Source organism: Somniosus microcephalus, chromosome 14, assembly GCF_052327205.1.
Source record: "Somniosus microcephalus isolate GS21.2 chromosome 14, FLI_Smic_1.0, whole genome shotgun sequence".
Lineage (NCBI taxonomy): Eukaryota > Metazoa > Chordata > Chondrichthyes > Squaliformes > Somniosidae > Somniosus > Somniosus microcephalus.
Genome location: NC_141000.1, coordinates 90217460 through 90242143, shown reverse-complemented (window position 1 = coordinate 90242143; position 24684 = coordinate 90217460). Strand labels below are relative to the sequence as shown.

General features: G+C 48.2%; 1 pseudogene; it reads right to left on the bottom strand.

Moving 5' to 3' along the window:
• Positions 1-22328: 22328 nt before the first annotated feature.
• LOC147107688 (uncharacterized) lies at positions 22329-23522 on the bottom strand (annotated as a pseudogene).
• Positions 23523-24684: the final 1162 nt, after the last annotated feature.

Sequence of the window (24684 nt, the reverse complement as noted above, 5' to 3'; positions counted from 1 at the left end):
CTAGTTGCTTTGCGCCCCATTAGCGCCCTCTTAAGGCGATAACAGGAGGCGCAAACAACTGAATTGTTCCCCCTTAAAGTCATGTGCGTATCCTGTAATTAATTCACTTATTTCCTGTAACACTTTTCACAGCCCACTTTCCCCATCCCACTTTCTCTGACTCACTGTGAGCAATATCATGTGGAATCTTATAATATAATATATAATAATTAATTTTAGCTTAGAACTCTACAGACAGTTTCAAATCCTATTGCTTTTCTTAACACAAGCAAATCCAGGCAAACCTCATGTCAAGTCCCACTTAACTCCTGACTTAAAGCAATCTTAGTACAGCCATTCTATTCGGGTATAAGTGTGGCTAGATGCAACTCTTGTCCGACAACCAAACCAGTGTTCATTCCAATATTCTGGGTTGTTTCTTTTTCTTATAACTGCCCAAGTTAAACATAACCTATCTATGTATTGAGAAAGTTCAAAATGTGCCAAAAGTCTGTAAAAGGCCTGCACATTGTTTTGAATGACCAATAGCCTTGTGTCAACAGTGGAAAGGAATTATTCTCACATTCTGAAACTGAGGATTACAAACCAAACTTTATTTACAGAGCGATTCACCTTCAAGTTACAGCCAGTCAGGAAGAAAACATGACTATATTTGGAATTAAAAGAAAAGTTGACTGGAGCAACACAGCGATTCCTTATTCAAATGCCAAAGCAATCTTGTCAAAGGGTTAAAAGGTATGACTATAGGATTTCTCAATGTCATTTGTGATTTTGTGGAAAGTTACTGGAAGGGGAGGTGTGTGTTTTAAAACATGTCTGCAGGGAGAACAGAACAAGTGACAGAATATTTAACAGTTTTAACGTTTTTTGATGAAGTAACAGGGAGGATTGATAAAGGGAATGCAATGGATTTTGTCTACATGGATTTTCGGAAGGCGTTTGATAAAATACCACTTAGAAGGCTGGTTAACAAAATTGAGGCTCATGGAATAGGTGGGTCAGTGGCAGCTTGGATAAGGAATTGGCTTAAGGACAGAAAACAGCGAGTTGTGGTAAATGCTGTTTTTCAGACTGGAGGATGGTAGACAGTGGTGTTCCCCAAGGGTCAGTGCTGGGGCCACTGCTTTTTTTGATATATATAAATGACCTGGATATTGGAATACAGAGTAGAATTTCTAAATTTGCCGATGACACCAAACTTGGGGGTGTGGCAAACAGTGATGATGATACCAATCGACTGCAACAGGACATAGAAAGGCTAGCAGAATGGGCAGACAAGTGGCAGATGGAATTTAATACAGAGAAGTGTGAGGTGATACATTTTGGCAGAAGGAACAGGGAGAGGCAATATACACTTAATGGCACAGTTTTAAAGAGTGTGCAGAGACAGAGGGACCTGGGAGTTAATGTGCATAGGTCCCTGAAGGTGACAGGACATATTGAGAGAGTGGTTAACAAAGCATATTGGATCTTGGGTTTCATAAATAGAGGTATTGAGTACAAAAGTAGAAAAATTATGCTGAACCTTTGTAAAGCTCTGGTTAGGCTACAACTGGAGTATTGCATCTAGTTCTGGTCACCACACTTTAGGAAGGATGTGAAGGCCCTTGAGAGGGTGCAGAGGAGATTTACCAGAATGGTTCCAGAGATGGGGGCTCTTAGCTCCAAGGACAGGTGGATTTGTTTTCATTAGAGCAAAGGAGGTTGCGGGGTGATTTGATAGAGGTGTACAATATTATGACTGGTTGGGATAGGTTAGGCGGGGAAAGGCTGTTCCCGCTAGTTGATGGTACAAGGACTAGGGGGACACAGATTTAAGGTTTTGGGCAAGAGAAACAGGGAGGACGTGAGGAAAAACCTTTTTACACAGCGAGTGGTGATGACCTGGAATTCGCTGCCGATGGAAGTGGTGGAAGCGGACACACTCAGGCCTAGATATTCAGTTGTTAGCACCAGCCGCTAGCGCCTTAGGAGGAGCGGAAGTGGGACGCTAAGTGGCTAGCGCCCGGGCGCGGCGCGGTGCGATCTGCGCCTCTCGCGAACTTCACTCAAGATTTAGCGGCGGCGCAAAACCGCAGCGCCCACTCAGCTGCGCGCGCAGATCCTGACGTCATTTCATGGTGCAATGCCCTTGGTGCACCCCGAACCGGAACTTCAATGGCGCCGCCCTTCTGTGCGCCTGGCGCCCCCAGCGACTGGTAGAGGGGAACGGTTCCCAGTCACTGCGGGGCGCGGGGGGGGCGCTATTTAAAGGGGACTCCTCCTGCAGTATAAGTGGCAGCCATTTTGTTCCTTTGTGAGCAACGGATATTTGGAGAGAGACAAAGGGAGAGAGCTTTCTGGTTTGACTCAACGCTCGCACAGGTAGTTCTGGCTTCAGGCCAGAGCTTTGCACTTGGATTTAACTTTCAGTGCCATAGCCTTGATTCGACACATATAATGGGGGCTGCAATGGGTGGAAATGTTGGCTTACTGCATTGCATTCAAAGGGCTCAGAGACGCCGTGAGAGAGTGCCAGTCATAGCCAGACGAAGAAGGGCCAACAGGCGTTGGCACAGGAGGCCTTACCCACCCAGGGTATACTGCCAGCAGTTCTTATGTCTGAACATGTCTGAGGAGCAGTGTGTTTGGAGGCTGCGATTCAGAAGGGAGGTGGTCACTGAGATCTGCCACCTGCTTCGCAGAGATCTGCAGCCACAGCTGAGGAGCAGGACGTCTCTGTCGGTGGCAGTGAAGGTGACGGTGGCTCTCAACTTCTATGCCACCGGCTCCTTCCAATCCGCTACTGGGGACATTGCCAACATCTCCCAGTTCGCGGTACATTGCTGCATCCGCCAGGTGACCAATGCCCTTTTCAGAAGGAGACATCAGTTCATCTCCTTCCCCATGACCCTGGACAAGCAGCAAGAGCGTGCAATGGGATTTGCAGTATTAGCGGGCTTCCCCATGGTGCAGGGTGCCATTGACTGCACGCATGTGGCTTTGCGGGCACCTCTACAGAATGCCGAGGATTACCGCAACCGGAAAGGCTACCATTCGCTCAACGTGCAGTTGGTGTGTGACCACAGGCAGCTCATACTAGCTGTCAATGCCCGCTTTCCAGGCAGCAGCCACGATGCCTTCATCCTGCTCCAGACTTCTGTGGCAGACATGTTCGAAGCCCAGGCTCACCCACGAGGATGGCTCCTTGGGGACAAAGGCTATCCTTTGTGCACCTGGCTGATGACCCCGCTCCGTGCGCCCAGCACCCCTGCTGAAGAGCGATACAATGACAGCCATCAAGCAACCAGGAACATCATTGAGCACACAATCGGCATGCTCAAGCAACGGTTCCACTGTTTGGATCGTTCCGGGGGAGCCCTACAGTACTCGCCTAAGCGAGTCTCCCATTTCATTGTAGTGTGCTGCATGCTGCACAACCTGGCTATCCGCAGGACTCAGCCACTGCCAGACATTGGAGGATCACCAGAGGAGGAGGAGGAGGAGGAGGAGGAGCACCAACACGGGAGAGAGGCACAAAGTGCAAGGGCCGTCCGTCGGCGGCTTATTGCAACTCGGTTCTAGGCCTCCTCTCAGGGAATGGCTTGTGCTAATGAAAGAAGATGAATGGAGCCGCTCCGCAAGCCCTCAGCCGGTCAAGGCAACAAATACTTCCAAAAGCAAACATGGACAATGCGATTACAGAAATTTTTTTACTGTGCAAACTCTGTGCCCTTCCTGCATGACAAACTAATTCAGAGAAACCCCCCAAAAAACAGCCAGAGACATAACTGGCTCTCACAACCTTCAGAAAATGCCAAAAGCAGTTAAACAAAAATGACCATGATCCTCGGCCTTTATAAAAAAACAAACACAACAGTCTCGGCCTTCATATATAAAAAAACACAGCAGTCTCGGCCTTCATATATAAAAAAACACAACAGTCTCGGCCTTCATATATAAAAAAACACAGCACTCTCGGCCTTCATATATCAAAAAACACAACAGTCTCGGCCTTCATATATCAAAAAACCTTCTCGGCCTCATATATAAAAAAAACATTTGGCCACACCTTCTACTTTTTCCCCTGCGAGGGTGACCCGCCTCGTTTCCGCAAGTGGCCCCTTCCCGCCCTGCAGCTCCTCCTCAATGTGACCCCAGTGGCTGCAGCAAGGCTGGGGGAAGGCTGCTGAGGGTCAGATGGTGAGATGGCAGATGCCCTTGGGGGTTGGCCTGGACCAGCTCTGGGCCTGGAGGGGCCGGCTGCTGACTGCTCCAACTCTGCTTGGGCGGCAGCAGTCTGTCATATGGGTGGTGGCAGCTGCAGTGGAGGAGTGACAGTGTTGGCTGCAGGAATGCTGCCAACCTGACAGAGAACAGGCACTCCCTGGTCGGCTGATACACTGGCACGCGCACGGGCCAGCACTGCAGCATGCGCAGCAATCTGCTGAAGCACAGACTCCTGGGCTGCTGTGGCGCGGAGAGGGCCCCATCGATGCCTGGCCGATCCAGCAAGGGTGGCAGCAGTTAGTGCCCGTGTGGCCCTGGTCTGTGTCTGCATCACACCAGCCAGTGAATGCACGGCACGACTGAGCACTTGGTTGGAAGCCGCCTGTGATGCAGTGAAGTCCTGCAGACTCCTGACCTGTGCTGCCCCGAATTCCTGTACACTCCTTGCCAGTGACTCTGTGGAGTCAGGCATCCCGCGCATTTCAGCAAGGAGCCACACCTCCTCTTACTCACCGTAGCAGGACTCGAGGCCAGACTCTCCCTCCGGGGAGAAGGCCGCCAAGCTTCCCCACCCCTCCCGCGTTGCTGCAGCCCGCTGGGCCCCGGAGCTTCACTCTCCTCAGACCCTTACCCCCTGCTCCCCTCCAGGGAAAACGTGTCCCCATCATGGCCATGGGCTGCCTCGGCTGAGGGTGTCACTGATGGGCCGGCTTCCTCTTCCTCCTCCTCGATTTCAGAATTAGACACAGTGACAGCTTGAGGGCCCGCCTCCTCACCTGGCGATTCACCATCTGAAAGCAGGGAGGCACAAGAGTTGCTTTAGAGTGAGGACAGGGCGGTAGCGAGGGAGGCATGAGTGCTGCTATGCACTGCATTGGTTCGATAGTGGCAAAGGATGCTGGTGTGAGGCGCAAGTGGAAAGAGAGAGGTCAAAAAGGTGATGACCTTACCATTGGGGCCCAGAACAGGGTCGGCATCTCCACTGGCGACGGGGCCAATCAGCCGGCTTGCCATAATGCGCTCCACACGCTGCTCCAGGTCGCTGAGCTGTTTGAGGTCAGGACGGCCTCCCCCGGTCTGTCGCTGCTGCCTGCGGTTGTGGGCCAGCTTGCCCTGCAAGAGATAGGACGGCCTCTAAGTACAGTGTCAAGCCCTGATCTTGCCTGCACTGCCTCCCATGGTGGAATAGCCCTGACAGTGTCAAGCCCTGATCTTGCCTGCACTGCCTCCCATGGTGGAATAGCCCTGACAGTGTCAAGCCCTGATCTTGCCTGCACTGCCTCCCATGGTGGAATAGCCCTGACAGTGTCAAGCCCTGATCTTGCCTGCACTGCCTCCCATGGTGGAATAGCCCTGACAGTGTCAAGCCCTCATCTTGCCTGCACTGCCTCCCATGATGGAATAGCCCTGACTGTGTAAAGTGCTGAATGTGCAAGTGATTTTCATGACAGTCCCATAGCTGCTGGATGAGGGCTGGGCATTAGGGCTTTCAGGTCCCTTTGGCCATAAAGTGAGGTGCACATGCAGGGATGAGGAGGATACTGGAAAGGGTACTCACCGTGACAACCCGAGTGAGGTCGTTGAACTTTTTTCTGCATTGCACAGGAGTCCTGCCAACCATGCTGTTGGAGGTCACCCTGTTTGCCACCTCCCTCCAGGCTTTTCGATACTCGCTGGGCAGCGGCCTCCTGCCACTATCAGGGAAGAGGACAAGTCGCCTGTGCTCCACTGCGCCAACCACTACCTTCAGGGCACCCTTGCTGAAGCGCTGCGCTCGCTCCCTAGCCTTCTCCATAGTCGTGGGCGTTGAACTGTTGAAGCAGCTATGTTCAGGCCTTGATTCAGGGCTGCAGTGTGCAGGGCGTGGCAGCCAAACAAATCCACCCTCCCCCTTTAAGAGCTGACCGGCGCCAGCGTGTCTGCCTTCAATCAGCAACTCGCCGCACCTGCGCTACGCGCGCCCTTGGTGGTAGCGCCCCGGCTCGCCGGCTTAGCGCCTTATGGTAGTCATGCATCGCCTGCTTTAGTGCAGCAGCAACCTCTTGGGGCGATGCAACTGAATATCGGCGAAGGTGGCGCTAAGTTGCGCCGGGCGCAAAATTTAGCGAACGCCCGGCTGTAGCGCCCCAAACGTGGCTATACTGAATTTCTAGGCCTCAATGTTTTCAAGGGAAGACTGGATAGGCACTTGAGGGAAATAAACTTGCAGGGCGACGGGGATTGAGCGGGGGAATGGGACTGACTAGATTGCTCTACAGAGAGCTGGCACGGACTCGATGGGCCAATTGGCCTCCTTCTGTGCCATTATGACTCTATAAGAACATGGAATCATGTAGAAAAGTATTTTACTTGGAATATACGCCACAACTGGGGTTTAAAAAAAAGCAAAAAAGTGACCGAAATTTGCCCTCTGACCTCATAAGCATATTTATAGTGAGCTGCGGACACCAATCGGTGTCCAGGACCAATTTAGGCCGCTGTCTCACCAGCAGTGACCCTCAGGTAAGTCTTGGAGGCGCGGGGGCAGGTGGAGGATGACAACGGCGGGGGGTGGGGGGGAGGTGAAGATGAACAGGGGGCGTGGAGGGGAGTGAAGGAGGAGAACGGGGGGGGTGAAGGTGAACGGGGGGTTGAAGGAGGAGAACAGGGGTGCTGAAGGTGAACGGGGGAGGGGGTGAACGGGGGCGAGGGGGTGAAGGTGAACGGGGGAGGGGGTGAAGGTGAATGGGGGGAGGGGGTGAACGGGGGGTAGGCGGTGAACGGGGGGAGGGGGTGAAGGTGAAGGTGAACGGGGGAGGGGGTGAAGGTGAAGGTGAATGGGGGAGGGGGTGAATGGGGGGAGGGGGTGAACGGAGGGAGGGGGTGAACGGGGGTAGGGGGTGAACGGGGGGAGGGGGTGAATTGGGGGGGAGGGGGTGAAGGTGAAGGTGAATGGGGGAGGGGGTGAATGGGTGGAGGGGGTGAACGGGGGTAGGGGGTGAACGGGGGTAGGGGGTGAACGGGGGTAGGGGTGAACGGGGGGAGGGGGTGAATGGGGGGGAGGGGGTGAACAGGGGGAGGGGGTGAATGGGGGGAGGGGTGAACGGGGAGGGGGTAAATGGGGGGAAGGATGAAGGTGAATGGGGAGGAGGGGGTGAACAGGGGGGGTGAATGGGGAGGAGGGGTGAATGGGGGGAGGGGGTGAACGGGGAGGGGGTGAATGGGGGGAAGGATGAAGGTGAACGGGGGGGAGGGGGTGAACGGGGAGGAGCGGGGGGCTCCACAGAGCAGGGAAAAGCACTCCTGCTCCCCTGGCTCCACATAAAGGTAAGTTTAAGGACACTGGTTATGCCACTAAAGGACCCAAAAACCTGAGCAGAGCAGGCCCGGCACACTCTCCACTCAGTCCTAATGAATTTCTGGGAGAGGTCCTGAAACAGGCACAAGGCCTCTCATTAACATATGCAAGAGGCCACTAGGGACACCTTAATATCGCCCGACCCAAAATAACATTGGCCGTATTTTAGGCATGAGATAGCCCTGGGAAATTAGTGCTTTTTGCCCTTGTTCTGTACTGAAAAAACAGGCATGGCGGCATCCAATTTCTCCCCCATTCTGTTTCTACAACAATCCAGCAATTTTCATTGTCATTTTTTCTGGTGTTACCATAAATTACAAGATTTTTATTCAATTCAATGTCACAACTTGTCTTGGTGGGATTAGAAACCATGAATTCTTGGTTGCTCGTCCAGTACCATAACTGCTATACTGGTATATCCAATTTGTTATATATTTTGGTTAATCTCTATTTGGCAATTTAGTGTCAATTAAAACAAAATCCACCTCCGAGGCTGGTTTCAGGTGTACGACAACAGGCTTGTGACCGAATCTCCACAAACCCATCCCTCACGACATCTACTGTTCTATCTGTTATGTATTGTGTGTTCTATTGTGCGTTCTCCTTCCACCTGTGGTGGCGCTGTCACAGGAGATAAATGGTTGGGTGTTCTCTGTTAAGTTTAGCTCTCTTTGTTCGGAACTTTCCAGAACTTCCTTTCCTTCCAATAAAGCACTTCATGTTTGAATCTCTGAGTTCTGAGTCCTAAATTGTGTCTAGGTAGAAAGGTACCGACACCACAACAAGTGGCAACGAGGAGCGGATGAATCTGCGTACGTTACAGGTGCAGTGAGTAAACAGAAAATTTAATTTGAAACGTGAGATGGCTACTATATTAGGAAACATCGGTGATTTTGATGAAAATGTGGAGCAATGGAGTGCATATACGGAACGTTTTGACTATTTTGTATTGGCGAATGCGGTGGCAAATGAAAAGGTCGTGCCTACCTTTTTGAGTGTAATCGGGCCGAAGACTTTCAATTTACTTCGCAGCCTTGTGCAACCAGATAAGCCAGGAACTAACACATATAAGCAACTAGTGGAAATTCTTGGAGCACATTTTTCACCAAAACCTCTGGTTATTGCTGAGAGATTTAGATTTCATAAACGGAATCAAGAGGAGGGGGAATCAGTGACGATGTTTATTGCTGCTTTAAAAAGGTTGTCGGAACACTGCCAGTTCAAGGAGGTGCTGAATGACACCAATAGAGACAGACTTGTGTGTGGTCTGCAAAATGCAGCCACACAGAAGCGCCTTCTTACTGAGGACAACCTTACTCTTGAAAAGGCCATTGAAGTTAGTGTCTCCATGGAGATGGCGGAAAGGGAGGCTCACCAGTTGAGTTCAACAGGGAGAGTTCACAAGGTGTTGTCTGAGCCTAAAGGTGCGCGGAACGGCACATGTTACTGTTGTGGGAAAACGGGCCATCACGCTAATGACTGCTGGTGTACGGAGCTGGAATGCCGAAATTGTGGCAAAAAGGGTCACATTGAACGCGCCTGTAGAGGTAAAAAAAGAACAGACAGAGCTGGGAAGCATGGAAGCAAAATGTCTGTATTTGGACAATAGAGGAAAAAGAGTGTTCATTCAGTGCAGTATGATGAAACAAGCAAAACAGAGGGGAGCGACACCTCTGAGGAGGAAGAGGTGCACATACTGACGGTTGCAGGTGATTTAAATGGCTACTGGGTGTCACCACTGGTGGAGGGACAATCAGTGCGGATGGAGGTGGACACAGGCGCGGCTGTGTCCCTTGTTTCAGACACTGTCTACAACAAAATGCTAAAGCATCTTACCCTTCAGCCAACAAACATTGTGCTAAAGACGTATACCGGCGAACCTGTGGCCATGAGAGGCGTCATTGAGGTGGCAGTTAAATTGAACGGACAGACTGCAAAACTGCCACTATATGTGGTAAAGGGAAATTACCCATCGCTACTGGGACGTGCGTGGCTAGAGAAAATCACGCTGGACTGGCCTGCAGTCCGCATGATGTCAAAAGGGGAGTCAGGTCCGACTGCAGTGTTAAACAAACATGCAGAACTTTTCAATGGGGAACTTGGGAGCATGAAAAAGATCAGCATGAGACTGGACATTAAACCTGACAGCAAGCCGAAGTTTCACAAAGCCCGACCTGTACCCTATGCAATTAGGCCAAAAGTTGAGGCTAACTTGGAGGCCTTAGTCGAGAATGGAGTCCTGGAGCCTATGAGCATGAGCAAATGGGCCACACCCATTGCTCCTGTCCTGAAAAAGGATGGATCTGTTCGAATCTGCGGGGATTTTAAAGTGACTATTAACCTGGTGCTGTCTGCGGAACAGTACCCTCTTCCCCTCATTGATGATCTTTTTACGGGCCTGGCCGGAGGGCAAAAGTTCAAAAAATAGACTTATGCCAGGCTTATCTACAAATGCATGTCGATGACAAATCAAAGGAGCTGCTGACAATTGTGACACACAAGGGGCTATACAGGTACTGCCGCCTTCCGTTTGGAATTACGTCAGCCCCTGCTCTATTCCAAAGGGCAATGGATCAGATTTTGAGTGGACTGCCAGGAGTCCAGTGCTACCTGGATGACATCCTTGTCACTGGGACAAATGAGGAGGATCATCTTCTGAACTTGGATGCGACACTACAACGACTGAAAGAGTACGGACTCAGAGTTCGTAAAGACAAATGTGAATTCTTTCAGTCTTCAGTTGAGTACCTGGGGCATGTGATTGACGCTACTGGCCTGCATAAGGCGCCGTCAAAGGTCAAGGCGATCGTGGAGGCCCCAGCTCCCCAGAATGTGAGCCAGTTACGTTCATTTCTGGGGCTACTTAACTACTATGGGAAGTTTATTCCAGACTTAGCAACATTGCTGAAGCCGTTACATCAGTTGCTATGTCAAGGCAAAACATGGAAATGGACTGAACTGTGCAACGAAGCTTTCGCCCAAGCAAAGAAAGCATTGCTGAAATCGGAGGTCCTGACACACTTCGACCCAAAGCTACCCGTGCAGCTAGCATGTGATGCATCACCATATGGTGTGGGAGCAGTCATATCCCACATCATGCCTTCGGGTGAAGAGAAACCTATCGCCTTCGCATCACGCACCTTGAACAAGGCCGAGAGTAACTATGCGCAGATCGAGCGCGAGGCCTTGTGAATCGTTTTTGGAATTCGAAAATTTCATCAGTACCTGTTTGGGAGAAGGTTCACACTCCTGACGGACCACCGTCCATTGACTTCAATCTTCGGGCCCCACGCCGGAATTCCGTCTCTCCCTGCAAGCAGGATGCAAAGGTGGGCTTTACTGTTGTCAGGACACACATACGACATCAAATATCGCAAATCAGACTTGCACAGCAACGCAGACGGTCTCTCGAGGCTACCCTTGCCTGTTACTCCCCCAGAGCCTCGTCAGATAGACGTCTTCTACTTTAGACAAGTGGAGGGAGCACCTGTCACTGCAGTTCAGGTGCGAAGGTACACCCGCAACGATCCAGTCCTGTCTGAGGTAATGGACGATGTCATTCGAGGGAGAGCTATAGGAGATTCTCCGAGTTTGAAACCTTATGTTTCAAAAAGAAATGAGCTCTCCGTCCAGGCAGGTTGTCTTCTTTGGGGACGCCATGTCATCATTCCGCCACCTCTGAGGGAACCTATACTGCAACAACTTCATACAGGCCACAGTGGGATGGTTCGGATGAAGGAAATGGCAAGAAGCTACTTCTGGTGGCCAGGTCTCGATGGGAATATTGAGGAGAAAGCCAAAACATGTTCCCCATGTCAAAGGGTCCAGAATGTTCCACAGCTGGCAACCCTACACCCCTGGGATTGGCCTGCAGAAGTGTGGCAGCGAGTACATGTGGACTTCGCCGGTCCTTTCGAACCACGGCAGAGAAAACAATTGAGAAACTTGGTGAGATGTTCAGCCGTTATGGCTCACCGGAACAACTCGTAAGTGACAACGGTCCACAATTTGTATCACAGGAGTTTGCAACCTTCCTGCATGTGAATGGTGTCCAACACATCAGGTCTGCGCCCTATCATCCCTCTACTAATGGCCAGGCAGAAAGGTTTGTGCAAACTTTGAAGCATGCCTTGAAGGCATCGCAAGGTCAGGGCTCAATCCACCAACGTCTGAACAGCTTCCTGTTGTCGTACAGGAACGAGCCGCATGCCACAACCAAAACTTCCTCCGCTTCGCTCATGATGAAGAGGCAGTTGCGGACAAGTTTTGACTTACTCAAACCTCCAAGGGCAGAACAGGTTGTCCATTGTCAACAACAAGCTCAAGTTGAAAAGAGAGAGAAAAGAGCCAAGGAGAGACGGTTTCACCCTGGAGAGCATGTCCTAGCTCAAAACTACAACACTGGACCGAAATGGGTTCCTGCTACGGTGATCGTGCAGACAGGCCCTGTGTCTTACACTGTTGAGACTGCTGAGGGCGTCGTCTGGAGAAGACACACAGATCAACTGTTGCTAGGAGCAGAGACAGCCACAGAGGCTCCAATGGCTGGTTGGCCTGAACTGTTTCCGGATGATACCGCAAACCAGCATCCTTTGCCACAGTGCTCTTCTCCAACACAGGAAGTCAAAGAGACTGTTCCACCTGTGCAAACTCCTGACTTTCGACTGACACAGGCACCTTCTCCATCCAGGCCTGTGTCAATGCCTACTGCTGTGGAAGCCAGCGATGACCGCCGGTATCCTGTCAGAGAGCAGTGGCCTCCAAGACGCTTGGATCTGTAGGCTTAGTGACTTACCCACAAGACTGGGGCAGAATAAACCCCAGGGTAAAGTCAGGGTTTGAGGCAGTCTACCTCTACCCTAGGTTCGTTGAGTGCATTGAAAGTAACTTACCTGTTGAGGAATAATGTGGACCTTCCATTTAAGAGGGGAGGAAATGTTATGTATTGTGTGTTCTATTGTGTGTTCTCCTCCCACCTGTGGTGGCGCTGTCACAGGAGATAAATGGTTGGGTGTTCTCTGTTAAGTTTAGTTCTCTTTGTTTGGAACTTTCCAGAACTTCCTTTCCTTCCAATAAAGCACTTCATGTTTGAATCTCTGAGTTCTGAGTCCTAAATTGTGTCTAGGTAGAAAGGTACTGACACCACAACACTATCTGCCACCTGTTTTGGCCCATACTTCAATAAAATGAAAAGTTTAAAAATTGCTTGACCACGTGGTTGTGTGCACTGTGTGAGATGTGACTTATACACAGTGTGTGTGCATGCGTAGGAATGAATGCAAACAGACATATTTCAACTTGGGAGCTACCCTGCGGAGAGCAGTATCCCCAGGGTAGCTCTGCTTAATCCACCCACATACATTCAAGCAGAAGCCTGGATTACAAGACAAGGTCTATGTGCAACAAAAACATTTAACTTTCAATTCAATGAATAAACTCCGCTGTAGAGTGACTGTCTGATTGTGGGCGTTTAACCTTTGAAAAACAGCAGTTATGTTTCTGCACAAAGGTAAAACTATAAAATGATCCTAATTTTGTATTTGACTTAAATAATTCAGCTTACTTCATTTAAATGTAGCTTTACGGGCGAACTATTGCCTCACAATTACTGTCAGTGATACCAGTGGACATACACTTATTTATATTTATAATGACATTCCTCTGTCTGCTATTTTTGCAGAGACTTTGTCCTATTTAAAATAAAAGTTTTGTCTCTGATTTTGGCCACAGTACATAAGTTCATAGTGCTGCAGTTATTTCTCTCATTGTGTTCAATCTTCTGTTTTATTCCTCACAGTAAGTTAGAGGATATGTTGTATTGTAACATTACGGCTATTTTGTATCCCAGGCCACTGATTTACAGTGACTGATTAAATCGAACTCCATTTTTATTAAATGGCAATCTCCCAATCGCCCTACCCTTCCACGTCGCCCCCCCCCCCACAATTCCGTTTACCCTCCCTTTTACGGTAGCAACCCCTTCCCCTTTAACGACCTACCTGAGAGCCACTGCTGGCGACGCAGCACTCCTAAATTCAAAGCCTCTTTGCCGGCAAGCTGCCTAAGGATGCCCATCAGGAGTCTGCAGCTCACCGGTCTCATTTAAATGAGGCCTGAGGCCCAAAATCGTGTGCACTTCGGGCCTGCACATTCAGGCCCATTCCTGTCAAAGCAAACACATTTCTAGTTTTATGATCAGACTTTAAGGCAGTTGATCCAAGACACAAATGATAAAAAGACAGTAGACGGGTGCACAAAGCAATCAAAAAGGCTAATGGAATGTTGAATGGTGTAGGGAGCGGGTGCTAGGGTTTGGATGATCAGCCATGATCTCGTTGAATGGCGGAGCAGGCTCGAAGGGCCGAATGGCCTACTCCTGCTCCATGTTTCTATCTCAAGGGGGCTGGATTACAAAGGGGAGGAAGTCATGCTCTAGTTGTACAGATCCTCGGTCAGACCCCATCTGGAGGATTGCATTTAGTTTTGTGCACCACAAATCAGGAACGATATATTGGCCTTGGAAGGGCTGCAGTGCAGCTTCACCAGAATGATCCCGGCGCTTAGACGGTTAAATTATGACGACAGCTTGTATAAAGTTGGCTTGTGTTCCTGTGAGTATAGAAGGTTAAGAAGTGATCTGAGTTAGGTGTTTAAAATGTTAAAAGGATTTGATAGGGCAGATAAAGAGAAACTATTTCCTCTGGTGGGGGAATGAAGAACAAGGGGACATGATCTTAAAATTAGAGCTTGGCTATTTAGGAGGGAAATCAGGAAACACTTTTCCACACAAAGGGTAGTAGAAATCTGGAATTTTCTCTCCAAACAGGCTGTGGATGCTGGGTCAGTTGGAGTTTTCAAGACTGAGATCGATAGATTTCTGTTAGGTAAGCATCAAGGGATATGGAGCTAATGCGGGTAAGTGGAGTTGAGGTACAGATCCACCAGGATCTAACTGAATGGCGGAGCAGGCTCGAGGGGCTGAATGACATACTCCTGTTCCTATGTTCCTGCCTCATTTTCTATGCTGGATACAAGTCACATATTTTATCACCTCTCCCTCAGTGACAATTGTGATACAACAATTTCTCTGCCTACAATTTGCTCACACCATGCTTCCCTTGCATGACTTTCTATTGGCTAACCTTCTTGGAGGCTAAAATCATGAGCGATGATTGGCTGCAATTCGGACTAGGGGCCTCTTGGGATTAAGGTTGCCTTTGTCTCTTGACAACTGAGTCATGAGATGAGCATGCTGCCGGCTATATTTTATTAGCTGCTGCCTGGTCAGCCTGGCCCTGGCCCTGCCCCTTTTATGCCACATGTGTATGTATCTGAGTGGGTTGGCTCAAGGGATGCCATGTGCTGCTTTCCAGATATATAGCAGCATCATGCTAAACAGCTCCAGCCATGCCACTGGTACAGTGTCCTGGTTCTGGCTTGCCACTGATCAGTGGGAGGTCTGTGTAAATGGCTCCTGTTAGATCCTGGAATCTCTGAGAAATGCTAGTTTGGATCCTGGCTCATGGGTTTGTATGGCAAAAGTCAGCATACTCTCCAGTCTGACCCCTAGGTCATCAATGGCTACTGTCATCCATAGGCATTGTCTACTCCTAGGATCTCTGCAGATGTGCCTGGAGTTACCATATGCTCCAGGGGATTCTTTAGAGTGGAGAACCCTTCTCTGATGTTGCTCTGGTGAATGGTGAGTGGGCCCATGTTCTGAAGCAGACAGCACCACTTCCTCTTTATCCTTCTACTCCTCCTCCTTCACCTCTCCTTGTGATTCATGAGGAGAAAAGAGGAAGAGATGTTAGAATGAAGAAAGGACTTGCATTTATATAGCATGTTTCATGACCTCTGGACCTCTGGACGTCTTAAAGTGATTTATAACCAATTAAGTACATTTGAAGTGTAGTCACTGCTGTAAGTTAGGAAATGTGTCCGCCAATTTGCACACAGCAACCTTCCACAAACGGCAATGAGATAATGACCAGATAATCTGGGTTTTGTTTAGGTATTGGTTGAGCTATAAATGACACTTGGAAAACTCCACTGCTCTTCCTAAATAATGCCATGGGATCTTTTACATCCACCTGAGAAGGCAGACAAGGCCTTGGATTAACATCGGGGCAGTAATTCCTCCCCAAACGCGTGAGTACGGAAGGGGTACTCACGCGTCTGGCCGGAGGAAATGCCAGTTTTCAGCATGCACAGCGCATGCGCTGAAAACCGGCATTTCCTCTCCTCTAACCCAAGAGGTGAAGAGGCTAGCGCGTGCGCTGTAGGGGGCAGCGCGTGCGTCTTGGATTTCCTCTGTTTTGGGGGATTTGCGCATGTGTAAAGGCCTCCGGTCTTTACGCTTGTAAAAAGCACACGTAAGTATTTACTTTTACAGGTAAGTGGTGTTTTAGTGTAATTTAGAATTTTTTTTCCCACAGGTTTATTATTTTAAAGAATCTACAATAAGGTAAGTTTAGTTTTAGACCCTTTTTATTAAAAAATTATTTTTCTCAAAAAAAAAAATTATTGTTTAAATTATTTTTTTAAACTTATTTATACTTAATTTAATGATTGGGATGTTTTTTAAATTTTTATTTAAAGTTTAAATAGTGATTTGGGCCCCCGTAGTTTTCATGAGTTTGACAGTTCTTACTCTCAAACTCATGAATGAACCTTCCCCTCCCCTGATTGGTTGTACAGTGCTCACCTGGTTCCAGCCGGCACATCGCACTAACTACGCCGCTGGATCAGGTAAGCACTGCGCGCTGACATCTGAACCGGGCCTGTGAGAGGAAATGCAAGCAGGCCCGGGCTTCAGATGTCAGCGCGCAGGGTGAGTGCAGATCGGGGGCTTGCACGCGCGGCAAGCCCCCGACACCAAGTTCTGGGCCTTTATCTGAAAGATGGCACCTCTGACAGTGCAGAACTCCCTCAGTACTGCGCTGAAGTACAAGCTCAAGTCTCTGGAGTGTAGCTTGAACCCACAACCTTCTGATTCAAAGGCAGGAGAGCTACCACTGAGTCATGGCTGGCACGTAACCGAAGAAGGAGAAACAAGAAAAGTAAAGTAACCTGTGCTTCTGCAGGAGGAAACAGACAAACAGTGCTGACAGAGGCCTTGAATTGTTGCATTGGTGAGTTGGGATCGATGTATTTTTGAGTGCAAATTTTTGTTTATTCTTCTAATAATTTGAGATGGTGTTGATTTCTGATTATTAGTTCAATAATTTTTGCTGAATTTATAGATAATCCAACTGTTGTTGCCACATGAGGATTAGTCCTCTGAATTAATTGATTCAGTAGAGCTGAAATTGCTTTCTAAAACCTTATAGCACCACTGAAATCTTGTGGAGCAAATGGTTTTAGCTGCCATACACTGTACTGTAGTTTGATAAGGTCGTCTTACTGCCTTTTGTCTTTTAGTCTCTTCCATTAATCACCCCTTACCCACCCACACCACAAATGTCTTGGAATTATTAATGAGTTACTCACACAGAGTGAGAATAAAATGGTGCATAATTTTATTTAAATATAATCAAATCTTGAAAAAATTGGATAAATAATTCTCTTAGCCCCAGATTAAAATGAACAATTTGTAAATCTTTGTATCATAAAGATAGGAACATTGGAAAGTACAACACCAGAAAATATTCTGATAATTGATTTGGAGCGGAAAAGATTCTGTGGTCCATCTAGCAGTCCCAAAAACTAATAGCTCTCAATTGAGCACTCTTTCAAATATCTGTTAAATTCTCCCATAAGTTTTCCCACATTGTCTGCCTTCACTGTCTCCCGGGGTACACTTTTACTTGTTCACTACCTGCATAAAGTGGTTGGCCTAGAATTTCCACGGACCTTGGTGAGGGGACACAAAGATGGCAGGGCAAAACTTCTGCCTGTTGCTTTTGGCCTCTCAATGACTGTCCCATATTGTGGGGATGGGGGTCATTAGCATAATCAGGGCAGGCAACACATGCCTTTAGACACACAACAGAGGCGCTTGTACCGCTATGCTGCTGGAATCTAATTTTTCGTTAAAAACAATTCAGCAAAAATAAATGACAGCCAAGTCCAAAGATGTGCGGGTTAGGTTGATTGGCTATGATAAATTGACCCTTAGTGTTAGGGGGATTATATACGTGGGGTTACGGGGATAGGGTGGAATATGTGTCGGTGCAGGCTCGATGGGCCGAAATGGCCTCTATCTGCACTGTGGGGTTTCTGTGATTTCTGTGATCTGTGAAGTTCTGTAGTTGCCAAGTATGGCTCTACATGTACTTTTTGTACATGCGAAATGCATTTGCCATCTTCTAATCTGTCAGTGCATTCTCAGTGTCCACTGACTCCTTCCAAATGACCCTCTGAGCTTTACAAATCTCCTCCATTCTCTCTAGAAGTTCTTTGGGGTTTGGTTCATCTGTCTCAGGGGATTTATTGGTTCTCAGCCTCTTGAGCATATTTAGATCCTCTACTTCCACAAGGTCAACTCTTACAGAATGATATTCCTGATCAGCGGAGTAAATGCAGTGTGTTGTATGCTACTGAGCCATATTGAAGAAGGGCCTTGGGTTGGATCCCTGGTCTGTGTTCAATTTGCTGATGCCAGTTAAGATGGTGATCGGGCAGTACAATTGACCTCAGTCTCCCCGGGCTAGCGAGGAGGAAAAAGATAAGCCAAATGGCCTGCCACCACTTACTCTCTCGGCTCATCCAGGGGGCTGCTGATGTCTGCAGAACAGTACCCAGCGTGAGTCAGTGTCTTCAGGAGAGAAGACAAAAAAAGACGCTTTAAAAATAAGTTTGATAATATATTGATTTTGGAACGTAACTAAATAAAATGGGGTTATACCTGACAATATATGCAGATGATTCATCTCAAACAGTAGTTTCTGAATGTATCTCTCTACATCTAGTCCTATATGGTATAAGAAACTCTTGTAGTGAGTCTCAGTTCACAACCCACATGCTTACTGTAGGAGTGGAATTGGCCTTAAATTGTGAAGACGTCTGCTGTGACTCACCTGCCTCCCGGTGAGAGGAGCCCTGGGGTGGGGAAGATATTTAAAATTAATTTTCATGTAAAGTGAAAAACTGTTAAATGCATTCATTTAAAGGAAAACTATACTTTAATATGTTTTAAAAAAACATTAAAGATTTTAAATGCATATGACTTAAATACGTAAATGTCTGTGCAAAGGCATTTAGCGTTTAAAAATGTTCAATTCGATTGGGATTCTGGATATGTTGCAAGGAGTCTGCTTTATGCACGTAACATCAGGAAGTAACTGCAGCTGTTACAGGAGCGGTAGTAATGTTGTGTCATCTCCAGAGACCAAGTACAATCCATACAACAGTGTATTATTTATACAGTACTGGCAATGACACAAGCTCAGCCAGGTCAGGGTAAAATTATGTATAAGAGCTTAGGCTCCTTTTGGATTTGAAACATAAGAAAATAAGAATTAGGAGCAGGAGTAGGCCATACGGCACCTCGAGCCTGCTCTGCCATTCAGTGAGATCATGGCTGATCTTCGACCTCAAATCCACTTTCCCGCCCGATCTCCATATTCCATGATTCCCCTAGAGTCCAGAAATCTATCTATCTCAGCCTTGAATATACTCAACGATTCAGCATCCACAGCTCACTGGTGTAGAGAATTCCAAAGATTCACAACCCTCTGAGTGAAGCAATTCCTTCTCATCTCAGTCTTAAATGGCCGACCCCTTATCCTGAGACTATGCCCCCTAGTTCTAGACTATCCAGCCAGGGGAAACAAGCTCTCAACATCTACCCTGTCTATCCCCCTCAGAATCTTGTATGTTTCAATGAGATCACCTCTCATTATTTCTAAACTCCAGAGAGTCTAGGCTCAATCTACTCAATCTCTCCTCATAGGACAACCCTCTCATTCCAGGGATCAATCTAGTGAACCTTCGTTGCACCGCCTCTAAGGCAAGTATGTCCTTCCTCAGATAAGGAGACCAAAACTGTGGCCTTACCAAAGCCCTGTACAATTGTAGTCAGGCTTCCTTGCTCTTGTATTCCAACCCCCTTGCAATAAAGGCCAACATGCCATTTGCCTTCCTAATTGCTTGCTGTACCTGCATGCTAACCTTCTGTGTTTCCTGTACGATTTCTGTACGGAGTTCTCAAAGTTGAGCTATTGGGAAAGTTTGAAGATCCAATTCCAGTTCATGACTCTTGTACGATTACTAGGTAACACAAAACCAATCCAGGTCACTTATACCACCTGGGATCAGACCTATAAGTCTCCAAGGGATTTCTCTCATCCTGCCAATACTACTTGAAAAAACAGGCACATACTCTACTACTGAGTCACCAAGATTTGAACTAGGGTTGCCAACCCTCCTGGAGTCTGCAGGAATTGAAGATTAAACCCTTGGATACTGCTGCAAGCAACCTGGAAGAAAAATAATGGGGGGGGCATTAAAAAAATTGTGTTTTTTTTTCATTTTCTCTGAACACTTTTGTTTATTAGTTATAAAAATATTGGTGATAGGAAAAGAGGCTGTTGGACTGGACAGGAGGTTATATGATGAAACCGCTGGGAATACGTCCAACCAGGGTTGGCAACCATAGTTTGAATACCCATTAGACCACCAGGGGAAACACCACTAGATTGCTAGGAAATCTTTTGGCAGAAAAGTAACAAAAAATAGTGCATGCTTTTAATGCTACAGTTTTAGATGGAGAAAGTAACCTCTCACCTACCACCCATCATGATATCAAATAAGTAATCACCCATATGCAGATTGCTGACACCCTAAGCCTGAAATAGCCCAATTTGTAGGGCTGAATTAGGTATTGGTCTGAAACTTAGGATGTATGTGAAATATGGATTAGCCTAGGATAACATGAAAGGGCTATTAAAGTCTGTCCACACATTTTTACCCTGCAAAAAAAACAGGATCGCAAAAAAAATCATACAGCAAATGATGTAAATGGTATGTTAAGAATTAACTTACATTTTCTCAAATTAACACATTCTTAAAATAATTGTAATAAAATATTACAGTAGTGATCTTGTATATGTTGATAAATCCTTTGTTTTTGCGAGGTAAGATGTGGGGAGTTGGGCAGAACGTTGTGGTTTGGGTGAATTTCCTTTTTACCAAAGCACCCATCCCATATTAACCTGTTTCTCTGCACGGTCTTGAAATCTGTCTGTTAGACAGTTATCAGTTGACGGAGCCAATCTAATGAGGAAAAGTTTTCCACTAATTGCGATTTACAACTTCCTCAGAGAAAGTGTAAGAACCACACAGAAGCTCTTATGGTGTGTTCTTGTCCCCAAGTTTTTTCAGTTGGAATTGCTTCAGTTCTCTCCCATGTAGGTGGTTTGCCTTGGTGGTTCGAATCACCTCTCCTACTTAGTTCTAGACGACAGGAATTACGGTGAACAGGATTGGAACACAGACAACTTTTTCAGACTCAACCGTATGGTGTTTAATAAGGTTAACACACACACCCGCCTCCAGTACGTAAAATGCCTGGTGGCGTAAAACAAACAGTACAACAATACAACTTGGCCCGTCGAACAGGCCCCGTCTCGTATTCAGACTCCTAAAATCACACTGTGTTGCTATACAGAGTATAACATGGAGTTGTCCCACAAACCCCGGAACATACACTATATAATACACACAAAACCTCCTCACTAAGCCCCTCTGGATTGGTTGGGACACACAACACCCCCTCACACAGTGCTGGTGGTCTTAAGGATGCGTGGGCTTGGACAATGCTTACCCCGATTGTCCATATTCTTGCTCGCTGCTTCCTTGTGTAGAGCATGTCTCCTGATTCCGTATCACCGATGCAGTATCCAAGTCCCAGTTTCGAGGTTCGTTCCTACAGTCAAAGGGCAAGGCGAGGCTCTTGTCGCTCATGGTGGTTTCTTCTCTCCGTCTCGGACGGAGTGCTCGGTTCAGAGATGGGGGCACGTGAAGGTGAGAGCAAGCGAGAGAGAGGGAGAATGGCCAAAGCTGCCTTCTCTTACACCCTAAAAGTTCATTAAGGTCTGTGTATTGCAGTGATGTCTTCTTAATCACCCTTCTTTGTCTGGTTTCCTGCCTTTCGGGGCTATCCCATCTAGGTGCTAGTGTTAATGGCAGATGATGGGCTGCACTTCTTACCCGATCCCGGGCTAAGTGGTTTCCCATTAGTTTCCAATGCCCCCCCTTTGTCCGGTTCCCGCCTTTCGGGGCTATCTCATTGTTCCCCAGAGAACTCTGTCTGCTCAGACATTCTCCCGTAATCAGTTTGTAGGCCTGGCTGGAATCTCCTGTCCATCACGAACACCTGAGCCCCTCCCATCTTCTCCAAACAGGCTGCTGGTCAATCAGCAGTAACAATCATACAAAATCTCCGATACAAAAAATCCTTGGGGCCTGCGCTGATGCTTACAGACCCCCCTTTGATATTTCAATGTCCCCACTGGAATATCAAGCATCCTTGTCTTCCTCCACTGTGTAGAAGCATCGTGAGCCCCAACCAAGCCGTTCATTACCTTTAAAATCCCCAAGTTCTGTTCTTTGACCACAAATACATATTTATACAACTTTTTACAGAGAACAAAACTCCTGGTTACCCTTTAATCAGGTCCTGCCAGTGACTTCAGAATGCCTTGCTTCCCTTTTTACAGGAGAGCAGTAACAAGTACAATACCACCAAACTCTGTATAATTACAAGAGCGTGCGAACGTATCTGGATCCACGGAGGGAATCTCAACATTTAACCCAATGTCCCACCAGGGCGGGGAAATCATCCCTTTAATTTCCTCCCCGTGTCCCAGTTTCGCTGTTCGAGCATGTAAAAATGTTTTTGTGATAGCTCAACGGCTTTTATTAATTTTGTGAGGTGTTCGGGCAGAGGCTGTATCTCATACCCGAACCGTGTAACGTACTGCTGGAGATTCTGTACCGTGTTGTTTACCATGAGGTGTACTGTGGATGGCTCTGAAATGGGAAGGATGTGCTCTTGCGCCACCTGAACTTGTGTGTGGGGTTTGAAACAGAAAGTCGAATCGGTGACCGGGCACCAAGTGTCGTTGTGTACCCAATACTGGTCCACGCTTGTCGTGACGCAGTACGTCCCGTCGCCCGCGTGTGCTACATGAGGTGGAACGTGGCTCTGGGCCATCACCTCCATGGTGCAATTGATGGGCTCTGCACTTTCCGATTCAAACCCACACACTGGTCGATCGAACACATTCAGGTGCTGGGGACACAATATCATGTGTGCACCCCTGCTCTGGCACCCCTTGAGGTCAGTGCCGGTCATGGTGTGCTCCCACTTTATAACAAACGGTGGGGCCCCATGATACTGCACATGCACCCCGTCCCTCAAGACGCCAATGTTATCGACCCGGTATACCGGCACTGGCTGCGGTGACCCACCCATTACCGGCATCCGCAGTACAATCCCCATACCCATGTGGTTGGACCGTCTGCAATCAATTGGGACTGGATAGGCTTCGGAAGCTAATCAGAGCTGACATGGGCTCATCGAATTATGATACGGGCTGAGCGCTGTGAGGTGCCGGTTGCTAACCCACGACGGGACGCGACCTTGTTGTAAGTCCTCCAGATTACTGCGTCCCTCGTTTAGCAACCACGCACCATACAACACACACGCATCACTTCTGGCTGCCTGTGCCAAGTCTGTCCTGTCCTCCCGTATCAAATCGTTGATGGTCTTGGCGTGTGTCTCCAGCTCAGTGACGACCTCTTTTAAATGAATGGTCGTCGCCTGGTCTTCTTTTAGCTCCGAACCTTCCACCTCGTTCCCTTCCCCCAGTATCTTTCGCAGCTGGTCCTTTAAACTATTAATCTGCATCTGCAGCTGGATATCATTCATACTATTGATGAGGGACGTGCCTGTGCTAAAAGCCGTGGCCATGTCATTAACCGTCCCTCGCCTTTGTCTACCCGGATTGCCTCTATCGTACACATCCATGCCATATAGTTTCTCCCAACTCACATCCCCTTAGCTGAGCTCGAAAAATTAGTGGAACATTTCTTTAATAAGGGCTTTGTAAAACTGCTCAGTCTCCTTCGGACACCACTCGGGCAGCTGCACCCGGGTTAAATTTAAGATGACCGATGCGGCCGCGTAATGTACATCCTGGAATAAAACCTTCCCGGTCGGAACTGGAACTAAACCATTCCCTGGGCCTGGTGTGGTGGCAGGACACCTAGGGCAGGATTTTCATTGAGCCATGGAGGCGGGATTGGAGGCGTGTGGGGGGTTAAAATCGCAAAAACTGGTGTGCGGGATCCCCCCCCCCCCCCGGCCTGGTTCCCGACTCCGAGCAATTTTAACTCAGGCGTGCCTGATGGTCCCGACTCCGTCCCGCATCCAACAGGCGGGACTGGTCGTTAAGGCCCTTAACTAAATGGCCTCTATAATCCTAATTTAAAAGGCCCTTGCGATTTTAACCCTTTTCCGACGTGAAACACGCCTGGTGGGAAACACGACGGTGAAACCTGGTGGGAGCACTATTGGATTGCTGACAATCAGCTGCAGGTCAACCATTAAAGAGGAGATTTGATCAGCCATCATTTGCAGGTGGCAGGACTTAGTGGTCTCAGGTCTGGGGCAACTTTTAGAAGGCTTAACCACACCTGTGGAAGGTTGGAGCCTGACACCCATCTCCAGTGTGACCTCCTGGGAAACCCCTCTCGCCATCTTCCCTCAGCGCTTCCTCAACTGAGGCATATACCAGAAGCATGGGAGCCATCTATTTCCTTCCCATCTGGGCATTAGAGGAGCTCAAGCACCAGCTGCGGCACCAGCAGAACCAGGAACAACAGCATCACCAGCAACAGCAGCACCAGCAGGAGCACCAGGCTGCTGCTCACCCACCTGAGGCTGCACAGGCCAGAAGGGGCCAGCGCCTGGAAGCCCGTCGGCGCAGGAGATACCCCACAAACAGGGTCTACAGACACAGGGTCAGCTATCTCAACATGTCTGAGCAGCAGTGCCAAAGGCGGCTCCGACTTTCGTGAGGGGTAGTGAGTGACATCTGCACAATGCTACAGCAAGACCTGCTGCCCAGAGGACCAGGTGGACAAGCATTACCAGTGGCCGTCAATGTCACCACCGCACTCAACTTTTT